Here is a 12806-nt window from a genome sequence, read left to right as displayed (position 1 = left end):
AAGCACAGAGACCTGTCCTGGGGACAGAGGTGATGTTTGTGTGGACGGAGGAGTAGCCTGGAAGTCAGGAGGCCTCCCGGCTCCTGCCCCTGCTGCTATCTGGTTGGGTGCCCTCCAATACCTACCTCATCACCTGTCTGCGCTGTAGGGACCTGTCTGCAAATCTGTGGGGCTGGGCTATTCACAGCCCACGTCCTCTGCTTTTTTTCTCAGTCCCCATGCCCTTGGCCTCTCACAACCCTTCATTGGGCTGCATCTTTTGCTTGTGCTGGTCCTTCAGAGGGAGAGGATGGGATTCCTCAGAACAAAAAGTGCTGTTCTCCGTGTCAGGTCTGGTGTCAATAGACAGTTGAACATCCAGTATTTGGCAGCTTGGTAAACACAGAGATGCATCCTAAAGAAGGTAGGCCCTGGACAGAAGAGCTGTACACACACACGCACACACACACACACATTCACACACAAAATCTTACACATTCACACATGTATACTCATATGATGTGCACACAGACACACACAGAGACAGACACATGCACACACCAACAGATGGACACACACGGACATGCACACCCAGATGTACACACACAGACATGTACACATACACACCCATACACATACACAGACACAGAGACACAAAGACATGCACACACATGCACACACAGACACGCACACGTGCACACACACATAAAGATGGACACACACATACACATACACACACACTCAGGCATCAAGGAGTGGGAGCACTAGGTAATTTCCTGTGATGGTTCTGAGAACTCATTGATACAGCGTTGGGCACTTAGTGAACTTCCTAGAGGGAGTGAGTCAAATACGCTACTAAAGGGTGGTAGGTTTTTGCTAAGGGAGGTCTCCAGCTGTTATAGGCTGAAGAGTGTCTCTTCCCTCTCCAAAATTCATATGTTCAAGTTCTAACCCCAGTACTTCAGAATGTGACTGTGTTTGAAGATAGGGTTATAAAGAGATGACTGTAGTAAAATGAGGTCATTTGGATGTACCCTAATCCAACATGACCCATGTCCTTATAAAGAGAAGTTTGGGCACAGACACGTGTAGAGGAAAGGCCAGGTGAAGACACAGGAAGAAGATGGCCACCAGCAAGGCAAGGAGAGAAGCCTGGACCAGATCCTTCCCTCATGACCCTCAGAAAGAACCATCCCTGCTGACACCAACACCTTGATCTTGAACTTCCAGTGTCCAGAACAGTGAAATGATCAATTCCTGTTGTTTAAGTGGCTCAGCTGTGGTACTTTGTAATGGCAGTCAAATCCTAGTTGATGAAAACACCCGCCAAGAGGCAAAGCATGCAGAAAATCACTCAGAGAGGCGGGAATGTAGTAGAGAGCAGCCTGTCTTGATGAGGGAAGGGAAAGGACGCAGCTCCTGTGTGCCGGGCAGGTGCAGGACACACAACCCATTCGAGGCGCCCCAAACACTGCTTTCAGATGAGAAACCAGAGGCTCTGAATGCCAAAGACCACACTGCTTGGTCGTGGCTTCCCTTTGCCTGTTGTTCACCTCCCTTCCCAGCTGTCATCATCATCATGATCATTGTCATTTTGACTGGACTGGTACTGCTCACTGTGGCCCACATCCAAGAAGTCTCACTTTGCTGACCTTCCCACCTGTCCACAAATGTTTACTCAGCTGTGTAATAGATGCCGTGATGCTCTGCCCAGATTCCCTTTTTGGGGTCTACACACTTATTTATCCTCCAGCTGCTTGGAATACCAGCTGCTCATAGCTTACAGCTGCATCCCTTGCTGGGCATTGCCCTGGATGGCAGGGACCTACCTCACCTAAGGCTACACCTCCTCCCAGGGGTCCAGGCTGGGATACAAAGGACAGCTCCTGGCTCCCTGCAGGACTGTCTGAGTCCTCTATTGCAGATGCTTTGTGGGTCACCTTTCTACCTGTCCTGCTATCCTCACTCCCTCGCAGGTGTATCTCCTGAGGGTACGGTCCACAAAAGTCTTGGCACACAAATTTCCATCTCCATATTTTGAGACTCCCCTTCCATCTGAGAAGCTCCAATCTGGAAAGAGCCCTGGCAGGAAGTCAGCACTCTGGGTTCCTGCACTCATTCCACTTAAGACAGCCTCATGACCAGAGGCAAGACGTCCCCTCCCTGGGCTCAGGAGCCTGATCTGTAAAAGAGCCATGGCTTTTTCAGTCTTTTCCTCCAAAGTTCAGTAGAGGAGAGAGAACATGACAACACAATCCACCTGCCCTGGTGGTGCAGCTGATTACTGGGTCTAAACAAATAAAAGTTCTCGCCACATCTAAACCATCCATGCACATTTCCATGCCATCCTTTGTTATGAGTTGAACTGTGATCCCATACAAGATGATGGAGTCCTAACCGCCAGGGTCTATGAATGTGACCTTATTTGGAAAAAGGGTCTTTGCAGATGATCAAGTTTAAGATGAAATCATTAGGAGGAGTCCTAGTCCCATATGACCAGTGTCCTTATGAAAGGGAGGGCTTTAGACATGAAGACAAACATAAAAGGAAGATGACATGAAGACAGGGAGAATGCCAGCTGCAAACCCAGGATTACCTTGGCTACCAGCAGCTGGAGACAGGTCTGGGACAGATTCTCCCCCAGAGACCTCAAGGGAAGCCAAGCCTGCTGACACTTTGATTTCAGATTCTGGCCTGCAGAACTGTGAGACAATGCATGCTTGTTGTTTACGCCACCCAGTTTATAATAGTTACCGCAGCCCCAGGAAACTAGTAACTCCTTAAAGTATCTTTCTGTCTTAGTAAATGCAAATATAAAAATGTTTTCCTTCAGGAGCACTGGCTCACACCTGTAATCTCAGCACTTTGGGAGGTCCAGGTGAGAACATCACTTGAGTCCAGGAGTTCAAGACCAGGTTGGGCAATATGGCAAAACCTTGTCTCTACAAAAAACATACAAAAATTTAACCAGGTGTGGTGGTGTGTGCCTGTAGTCCCAGTTACTTGAGAGGCCAAGGAACCCAGGAGGTGGAGACTGCACTGAGCTATGATCACACTACTGTACTCCAGCCTGGCCTACAGAGTGAAACTCTATCTCAATTTTTAAAAAAAGTTTCCCCTTCATCTCTTCAAGTAAAATTTATGTCCCTACAAGATACCCATGCTCAGTCTATGGCCTGAAGAACCCCCAGTGGCCCTACCTACCACCTATTTGGAAAGATGCGGGCTTGGATTCAGGCATTCATTCATTTATTCACTCATTCATTTAACAATTTTTTAAGGTGCATCAGCAACAAGCCAGGCACAGTCTTTGGCATACATATATAACAGACAAAGTCCACACTCCTCTGGAGCTTTCATTTTGGAGAGATCAGGAAGCAGGCAAGCGAGAAGTCAATAAATCAGCAAGTAATTCCAGACCAAGGAAAGTAGTCAAAAGGGCAAAGCTATGATGGGGACAGAGAGGCACAAGGCCAGCTTTGGAAGGGGTGGTCAGGGGAGGTCTCTGAGTTGCCAAACCAAGAATGAAGGTTAGATGGCCAATCACAGGACCACTTCAGGAGGAAGTCACAGGCCAGAGCAGGGGCTTAGGGCTGGGAAGGTCCTGGGGTGTTTGAGAATCCCAAAGAAGGTGAATGTGATTGTGGCCATGTCCCCAAGGACAATGGGATGAGAGGAGGTCCCTGAGTCTATAGGGACCCCATCAGGCAGACCCTTGTAGATTCCAAGAGGGGCTTGGATTCTATTCTAAACAGTGAGACAGAATGGTTTGATCTGCATGTTTAAAAAATGAGTCTGTACTATATGAGCCAGTAATTTCCCTTCTGGGTATATACTCAAAGAATTGAAAGCAGAGACTCAAACAGCTATTTGAACATCCATGTCCACAGCAGTTTTACCTACAATCGCCAAAAGACGGAAGCAACCCAAATGTCCTTCAACGGACGAATGAACAAACCAAATGCAGTATATACCTATGGCGGAATATTATTCAGCCTTAAAAAGGAATGACATTGTGGCATATGGATGACTCTGTGCCACAAATTCATCCATCCTTTTCATTTGTTGAAAGGACAAATATTGTGTGATTGATTCTACTTTTATGAGGGTCCTAGAGTAGTCAAATTCATAGAGGCAGAAAGGGGTCTAAGTGCTTAGATGGAGCTAGGGGGAGGGGAGAATGGGAAGTTTCATGGGTATGGAGTTTCAGTTTGGGATGATGAAAACATTTTGGAGTTGGATGGTGGTGATGATTTTATGACAGTGTAAATGTACGTAATGCCACAGAAATGTGCACTTAAAAAAGGGTTAAAATGGACCAGGTGCAGTGGCTCATGCCTTTAATCCCAGCACTTTGAGAGGCCAAGGAGGGTGGATCACGAGGTCAGGATTTCGCCTAGCCCAGCCAATATGGTGAAACTCTGTCTCTACTAAAAATACAAAAATTAGCCGGGCGTGGTGGTGAGCACCTGTGGTCCCAGCTACTCGGGAGGCTGAAGCAGGAGAATCGCTTGAACCTTGGAGGCAGAGGTTGCAGTGAGCTGAGAGTGCACCACGCCACTGCACTCCAGCCTGGGCAACAGAGCAAGACTCTTATCTCAAAAAAGGTGTGTGTGTTGGGGGGTGTTTAAAATGGTAAATGTGTATTTTACCGCAATTTTAAAAGGCAAAAAGCTCCGTTTGGTTGCACCTTGCAGAGGGGAGGGAGAAGCAAGCTAGAGAAACGTGGTCAGCCCAGGCCAGATCCCCAGTGCTCCTTGCATTATCCTGCTGGCTCCAGACCGTCGTTCATCCAGAGATCGTGCCGAGGTCCCAGCACTTTGGGTGTTGAACCTGCAGCAGAGGCCAGGACTTGGGGGGCTAGTCTCAAAGCTCCCCACATTTGAAATGACACTGCAGCCTGGCATCTAGTTGTCATCTGTGACTAAAACCGGGAGGCTGCGGGGCGGAGTCCTGGGACCACCAGCTGCTGCCCAGACCCCTTCCCACCTCCTGGAATAGAGCATCCTGATCTCCTGATCCGCATCAGAAAACTCCTGCAGGCTCTTTCCTGCACCCGGCCCCTGGCGCTGCCTGGGCAGGCCCAGCACGGGGGAATCACCGTGCCCTGAAAAAAAAAAAAAAAAAAAAAAAAAAAAAAAATTCGAGAGAGGGAGAAAACAGCACAATTAAAATCTTAGTGTATGAATAATTACATTTTAAAAATCCCCACATTTTTTTTTTACATCAAAAGGAATTCTGTAATCAGAGGTTTAATTTACAGATTTAGTGGCATTTGGCAGGTTAAAAGTAGGTGCTGTGAAGTGAGTAAGCGTGGGATTTGAGGCTGGAAGCAAAGAATGGGGGGATCTACTCGGCCAGAAATCCCAGCTTTGAGCCGCCTCTGAGCTTCGCAGCCGCACTTCCTCTGCCCAAGCCGCTCTCAGCCGAGCTGCTGCGCGGGGGCGGGGAGGGGGTCCCTCAGGAAGAGCGGCAGAGCCCAGCCTTCCAGCCCTGTGGCCTCACTTCCTTCTTCTCCTTCAAAATAGCTTTATTGTTTTTCTTCTTCTGTTATTTGCTCATGGAAAAAAAGAAATCTGAAAATATAAAAAAGCAACAAGCAAAAGAAAGAAAGAAAACGATCACCTGTAGTTCCGCTGCCTGGAAGGAGGAGGCCTTGTCCTCTTTCCTAAGATCACGTGGATGAAATCCCATTGCCAGCTGGGCTGAGCTTCACAAAAGCATCGTTGTATTACTCGACTTTTCCTTTCCCTCTTCTCTTCTGAGAATCTTCCTCTCTTTCCTTCCCCAAGGGAAAATTAAATAAAAACAAAACAGGAATTTTCACAGATTAAAGTGGGAAATGGAGGTTTTGGCCCAAGAAACTTCCCAGAGGAAATGCCTTGTGGAAGGGGTTTGGAGCAGGGCAGTCCCTGGGGGTGGGGCCAGCGGGCAACGGAGAAAGGGAGCCCCGGGTGGCCTCCCACAGGGAAGGGAAGGAAAAGAGGCAGGAGTGGGTGGTGTCCATCCCCTGGGTCAGCCCGTCGCCGCGGGCAGGCAGCCCAGGAAGGGGAATCTTGGGTCAGGTGACATTCCTTCAGGAGGCCATTTCCACGTAGGGACCAGAGTGCTGGCTGTCCACAAACAATTCCCAAGAGCTGGGGGTGTGCCCTTCAGCCCCAAGGACGGGTGTGTGTGTATGTGAGAGAGTGGGGTGAGGGTGGGGAGAGGAGGTGCATCGCACCTGGTCCATTTTAACCCTTTTTAAGAGAGAGAGAGAGGAGTAGGGGTCAGGGGGAGAGAGAAGAGAGAGGGAGAAAAGAGAGAAGAAGGGAGAGAGAAGAGACAGAGAAGAGAGAGGAGAGGGACAGAGAGAGAGAGAGAGAGGAAAGAGGACAGAGAGAGGAAGGAGGGAGAGGAGAGAAAGGGGAGAGAGAAGAGACAGAGGAGACAGGAGAAAGGAGAGAGAAGAAAGAGGCGAGAGAGAGAGAGAGAGAGAGAGAGAGAGAGAGAGAGAGAGAGAGAGACAGAGAGAGAGAGAGAAAGCTGGTGCTCACAAAGGCACACGCTTCAAAGGCTCCTGGAGACACTGCAGTTGCTGGGCTGTTTCAGGTGCCTCTGTGAAGACAGAAGGCGCCTGCAGGAAGTAGTTGGGCTGTACTGCAGCCTCCCAAAGCCATGTGTCAATCTGGTAGTTTGAGGGAACAGGACAGGCACTTTTAGGAGATATGAAGGTGGTAAACACAGTGAGACCTTCCGGAGGAAGCTGAAGCTGCTGGCCCCACAGCTGCTCCCTAAGCCCTGGTGGGTGGAATAGCTCACACAGACACTACAGATGCCTGACAGATATTAATGGTTACAATTATTTTAGCATGGCCTTCTCCACCCCCAAGAAACTGCGGTTCTGAAGTCAGAAAATGGAGATCTAGGTTGAGGAGCTTGTCCCAGGACTCACAGTTAAGAAACAGCATAAAGGGTCAAGTATTTTGGCTCCTGCCTGTGATCCCAGCACTTTGGGAGACTGAGGCAGAAGGATCCCTTGAGCCCAGGAGTTTGAGGCTGCAGTAAGCTGTGATGGCACCATTGCATCCAAGCCTGGGCAACAGAGCTTAACCCTAGGAAAGAAAGAAAGAAAGGGGAGTGGGGGAAGAGAGAGAGAAAGAGAGAGAGAGAGAGAGAGAAAGAGAGAGAGAGAGAGAGAGAGAGAAAGAAAGAGAAAGAGAGAGAGACAGAGGACTTACATCATTGTGAAATACTTTTTACAAGTACAGTGTACTGGGGGACATGAAGATGATTAAAATGTAATAATGCTATTGGATCACACTAGAGAGCAGAACATTATCTTACAGATTCTTTGCAGCAAGAAGTTATCAAAGGGAGGTTTATGGTTTTACTTTAGAATAGAATTATGAAATTACAGAAATTAAACTATTTTTATTTTGTTAATAACTAAATAGATCAAGATTTTAACAATATAGGAATATCTTTTGTATAAAGTATGATCCCTACAAATTTTTTAAATTCAAGTATTTATCTTTGCATTATTTAAAAACCATCTTTCCATTTAATATAAGGAGAAAGGTGGTTGCTTTGGATATTTGTTATCAGGGTCAATATCAAGTCTATTTTTCTACTTTATTTTTCTCACCAGTACAATGTAGCAAAGAAGAAAATATCAACTGCCTATTTTGCAATATTTGTACAGTGCTTTATTATTATTTTTAGCAATTCGTTATTTCATTTTGGACAGCTCTCTTCCCAGCTTTTTAGAAACTGAAGGGTCTCTCTTCATTTGGAGGCTGCCTGACTTTGTGATTGTCTGTCAGAACCAGTTTGGGAGCACATGATTCTGCTTTTTACATAAAAACTTCCTATATAATTACCATATGACCCAGCAATTCCACTTCAGGGTATATATCCACAGGAACAAAAATCAGTTTGCTGCAGATAGATGTCTGTATTCCCATGTTCATTGCAGCACTATTCATACTGGTGAACTTAGAGAATCAAACTAAGTGTCCATCAACAAATAAATGGGTAAAGAAAACGTGGTATATATATGCAATGGAATACTAGTCAGTCTTAAACAAGATGGAAATTCTGTCATTGGAAGCACATGGAAAAACTTAGAGAAATTTTTGTTTGTTAAGTGAAATAAGCCAGGCACAGAAAAACAAATATCACATGTTCTCACTCATATGTTAGAGTGATATGGTTTGCTCTGTGCCCCCACCTGAATCTCATCTTGAATTGTAACTCGCACAATTCCCACTGTCATGGGAGGAACCCAATGGGAGGTGATTGAATTATGGGGGCAGCTCTTTTCTGCACTGCATTGTTCTCATGATAGTGAATGAGTCTCACAATATCTGCTGGTTTTAAAAAATGGGAGTTTGCCTGCACAAGCTCTCGCTTCACCTGCTGCCATCCATGTAAGACGTGACTTGCTCCTCCTTGCCTTCTGCCATGATGTGAGGCTTCCTTAGCCACATGGAATTCTAAGTCCAATTAAATGTTTATTTTGTAAATTGTCCAGTCTCAGGTGTGTCTTTATCAGCATTGTGAAAATAGACTAATATAGGGAGCCATATCAAAACATCACATTGTGTCTCATAAATATATACAATTGTTATCTGTCAGTTAAAAATAAAATAAAATTCTTCTTCTAAAGCCATGAAAATTATGAGACAGTAGAAATGTTTAGGATGCAAGAAATACTTAATGGCACCACAGATATATTTGAAATGTATGAGTCTGAACATGCAGCATAGGCTGATAATGATCATTGAAGAATCATGTAGCACAAGGATTAATTATTATATGCCCCATGTATAGATAGAGCTGCATTGGATGCCACATGTTTATGATCAAGTAGTGCTGCCTGGCATTCTTCAATAAGGCACACTATTTTTTTTTGTTTCAATAAGTTTTTGGGAAACAGATGGTGTTTGGTTATATGAATATGTTTTTAGGTAGTGATTTCTGAGATTTTGGTGCACCCATAACCTGAGCAGTGTATACTGTACTGAATGAGTAGTCTTTAACCCCTTCCCATCCTTTTCCCTGAGGCCCCAAAGTCATATATATATATATATATAAATATATATATATATATTTTTTTTTTTTTTTTTTTGAGATAAAATTTTGTTCTTGTTGCCCAGGGTGGAGTGCGATGGCATGGTCTCAGCTCACTGCAACCTTTACCACCTGGGTTCAAGTGATTCTCCTGCCTCAGCCTCCCAAGTAACTGGGATTACAGGCACCCATCACCCCATCTGGCTAATTTTTTTTGTATTTGTAATAGAGATGGGATTTCACCATGTTGGCCAGGCTCGTCTTGAACTCCTAACCTCAGGTGATCCGTCAACCTTGGCCTCCTAAAGTGCTGGGATTAGAGGTGTGAGCCATCACGCCTGGCCCACTGTATTATTCTTACGCCTTTGCATCCTCATAGCTTAGATCTCACTTATGAGTGAGAACATATGATATTTGTTTTTCCATTCCTGAGTTACTTCATTTGGAATAATGGTCTCCAGTTCCATCCAGGTTGCTGCAAATGGCATTATTTCATTCCATTTATGGATGACTAGTATTTCATGGTATATACCACAGTTTCTTTATCCACTAACTGACTAAAAAATGTATTATCACATAATAATATCAAAGGCACCTATATAAGTGACGAGTATTTTTCTTAGTTAGAGATTTAAAAAATTTTTAGAGCAAAAAATATAGCTAATATAGCTTTGAGGGATTTTTTTTGTATGTGAAACATCTATTAACATCCCATGGGGCACAAGCTGCTCTTTAGCTCCCATGATAAATTGGTGAAATCATGCTTAATGTGAAATCATGCTAATTTCATCTGAAGTGCAAAAAAAAAAAAAAAAAAAAAAGCAAATATTCTGGATGCCATGGTAAAAGACATGTGCTCTAGAGTATAGGCGAAAGGTCATGAAAGATTTAAGGACCTGCTATGTTGATAAAGTTTTTAAGGGTCTAGTGGTCTAGAACATGGTCAGGATATTCCCTCCAAAGTAAAAGACAACCTATTGTACCTTAAAACTCCTACTGCTAAGAAAGATAAAATATTACTTAATAGATATCTTGGGGTTTTGGAAGCTGCATATTCCATACTTAGGAATACTGGTGTGACCCATTTATCAGTAGATACGGAGGCCACTAGCTTTGGGTGGGGTCCAGAGTTGAAAACAGGCCCTGTAGCAGGTTCAGACTATAGGACAAGCAGCTTTGCTGCTTGGCTCATATAACCTAGAAGATTGCATGATATCAAACATATCTGTGGCAGAGAAAGAGGGGAAGATGCCATCTGGAGCTTCCAGCAAACTCCATGAGAAAGTGGCAGCACAACACTTAGAGTTCTAGAAGAAGGTCAAGGCATTTGCAACAGAGACTTATACATCGTCAGTTCAAGAACAGCTCCTGACATGTTACTGCGCCTTTGTAGAAATTGAGTCTCTGACCATGGGAAGTCAAGTAGTCATGAGGCCATGAGCTGGATATTGTTAAAGCTACCAAGTCCCAAGGTGGCAGGAGGGAGGAAAATGGGCTGGGCAGCAGAAATCTGTCATAAATGAAAGTGGTACACTGGAGACTGAGTCTATGCAGGTTTGGGTAGGGGGTAAGTAAGCGACACGCATAGATGGTCCTGGCATCCATATCCCTTAACCACGATTGTTCAATGCATCTTCCTCAGCTCACACCTATGGTCTTGGGCAGGAGGGAGGGTGCTCTCCATGACCAACTGACAGAGGAGGAAAAAGTTAAATCTTGGTTCGTGCACAAGTCAGCTGAGTGGTAGCTGCAGGACCAAAGTGGACTGTGGATGCACTATGGCCTCTCTCAGCATGGCCCTAAAAGACAGCAGTCAGGAGACCTCCCAATGGACACCTGGTGTAATATGATGTAATATGATATATACATTAGGTCTCTGCCTCTGGTTCCTGGCACCACAACTCCTAAAAATCTTCGGAATCTCCAGAATAAGAATGTCTTTGGTATGCTAATTAGATGCCTAGTGGTCCCTAGATAGCTTCAGGATTGGGGCTGGTCACCAGAATTTCAGTCCACCCCTCAAACTCTGGAGACAGGAGAGAGGCTGAAGGTTAAATTGATCACCAGTAGCCAATGATGTGATCAATCATGCTTACATAATGAAGCCTCCATAAAGCTCCAAATGAACAGGTTTGCAGAGTTTCAATATAGCTGGACACATGCCTGGAGGGTGGTGCACCTGAGTAGGGCATGGAAGCTCTGTGTCCCTTTTCTCCTGTACCTTGCCCTATATGGCTGGTCATCTGTATCCTAGGTAATTTCACTTATAATAAACCAGTAAATGTAAATGTTTCCCTGAGCCTTTCTAGTAAATGAATTCAACCTGCAAAGTGGATGATGGGAACACTGATTTATAGCCTGTTAGAAGCACAGGTCACAACCTAGAGCTTGCAATTGGCTTCTGAAGTTGGGGAGTCTTGTGAGGCTGAGCCCTCAGCCTGTGGGCTCTAACTCCTGGTAGACAGTGTTAGAATTGAATTTAATTATAGGATACCCAGCTGGGATCTGCTGGAGAACTGCTTGGTTGATATGTGAGGAAAAATCCCCATATGCATATTGGTGACTTCTCTCCATTCCACGAACACAGGTGAAGTGTTCTGTGTTAACTGCATAGGAAAAGAAAAAAAAAAAATTTTTTTTTCCTGTATCTCTTACATCTGGCCATTTTCTTTTTGTGGACAGAGAAATTGCCTAAGGAAAGAGTAAACATAGACTTCTGGACTGTGGTGAATTGCTTGGCTGGCTTGTCAGGAATCTAAAAGAAGCAACATTGGAAGATCAGGGACAAAGAAGTTTGGAGAAAAGGTCTATAGACGGATCTACGGGAATGGGCCTAAAGTATGAGGATTTTTTTTTTTTTTTTTTTAATGGAATCTTGCTCTGTCTCCCAGGTTGGAGTACAGTGGCTCAATCTTGGCTCACTGCGAACTCCGCCTCCTGGGTTCAAGCAATTCTCGTGCTTCAGCCTCCTGAGTAGCTGGGATTACAGGCACCTGCTACCGTGCCTGGCTAATTTTCTACTTTTAGTAGAGATGGGGTTTTTCCATGTTGGCCAGGCTGGTCTTGAATGCCTGACCTCAGGTGATCTGCCTGTCTTGGCCTCCCAAAGTGCTGGGATTACAGGCATGAGCCACTGCAGCCAACCAGGTGTGAGGATCTTTATCTTGACTCCTTAATGCTCAGCAAGGAGCTTTCACTGCAGAAGAGGGGACTAAACAACTGAGCAATTAGGATCTCTCAGCCAATAGATCTCAGCCTACTTCTGTCCTCAGCCAGCTCAGTGTTTGCACAATGGCTCATGAGCATTAATCCTGGTGGCAGACATGGAAGTCATACCTGGGACCAACAGCATGGATATCATCACACCAAGGCTATTTCCTGCTTTCCATAAATATCTGTGTGACCTAAATCTGATCCTGCCTCTAGAACCAAATACTAGTTTACAGTAAATACAGAGGAGGGAGAAGAGAGAAGAACACTTAAGTCACACCAGAGGGATACAATCAGGAAAATCCAAACTATGAGTAACTCCATAGAACAAATGCCTGAATTTCTTCGACAGATAAATTGCAGGATAAGATAGAGTATAGATTAAAAGACTATTTAAAAATTTATCAACAGATTGCAATGTGTGGTCCTTACTTGGATCATGATTTTTTTTAAAAAAAGAGAAAAACTCCGAACAATTGGAAACATGAACCCCAAAGAGATATTTGATGATATTAAATAATTATATTTAATTTTGGGGGTATGATAATAGTATTGTGATTATG

This window comes from Saimiri boliviensis, chromosome 1, assembly GCF_048565385.1.
Source record: "Saimiri boliviensis isolate mSaiBol1 chromosome 1, mSaiBol1.pri, whole genome shotgun sequence".
Classification (NCBI taxonomy): Eukaryota; Metazoa; Chordata; class Mammalia; order Primates; family Cebidae; genus Saimiri; species Saimiri boliviensis.
This window is presented reverse-complemented; position numbering follows the sequence as displayed.